Here is a 1087-nt window from a genome sequence, read left to right on the forward strand (position 1 = left end):
GCCCCTGCCCCTGCCCCTGCCTCCCCCAGGGCTGGGTAGGATTAAAGACCTGCTCTCCCACATTTGGCAGAACTCTCTTTTCTTTTTTGTTCTTTTCTTTTTGTTTTTTCTCTTTCGAGCTGTGGACTCTACAGACTCTACAGCCAGTGGCCATGTCCTGAATTGTAGTCACTGGACCCTGGCTCCCTTGGGAATCACGTGGGAACAGATAGATCTCCCCAGGTAATGCTCATGCTACTACTTGTCTGTTTCTGGGTTTAGCCATCTGGTCTACCCCAGCCTCATTCTGTTTAGGCCCAGTTCCTGTTCATTCTCTTCCTCCTCCCTGAATCTTTAGGTCCATACCTGGGATTGTGCTGAACCATGTGGTCTTCTGCATATAACAGCAGCAGTCTTCACAGCAGCTGGGCCTATTGTAAGAGACTCTCAAGAGGAGGCTGTTAGCCAGATGTGTTGGAGAATACTTTTACTTCCAGAACTTGGATAGCAGAGGCAGGTAGATTTCTCTAAGTTTAGGGCAAACCCAATCTACATGGTGAGTTTCAGGCTGGCCAGGGCTACATATGAGACACTGTCTTAAAAATAAAAATAAAATAAATGAATAAAATAAGATTTAAAAACATCGAGCTATTAATGACTGATATTTCCTCATAGAAATGTGTGTGTGTGTGTGTGTGTGTGTGTGTGTGTGTAGGGTCACTGGCTTTCATTTCTAGCCATTTGAGTTTAATTCTTCCTTAACTTCATATGGCCTGGTGGTCTCTGGAAGAGCTAGAGTGTACAGACAGGGAAAGTCTAACTGAAACAGGCAAGGGGTAAGGGCTTCATCTATGCAGCCATGGGAAAGTCCTCTAAGATCCTTTCCAGTGATGTGACTGTTTTGGGGTCACAGAGGATCCTATAAGAGACCTTTCAGCATCTACAAGTTGGGCTTTGGTGGCCTCATGCTTTGGTTGGTTGGTGGTGATATAAAAGGAGCTTGCTCTGCCAAGGAAGAGTCCTGGAAACACACACACACACACACACACACACACACACACACACACACACAGAGAGAGAGAGAGAGAGAGAGAGAGAGAGAGAGAGA

The sequence above is a fragment of the Mus caroli genome, chromosome 11 (assembly GCF_900094665.2).
Source record: "Mus caroli chromosome 11, CAROLI_EIJ_v1.1, whole genome shotgun sequence".
Taxonomy (NCBI): Eukaryota; Metazoa; Chordata; class Mammalia; order Rodentia; family Muridae; genus Mus; species Mus caroli.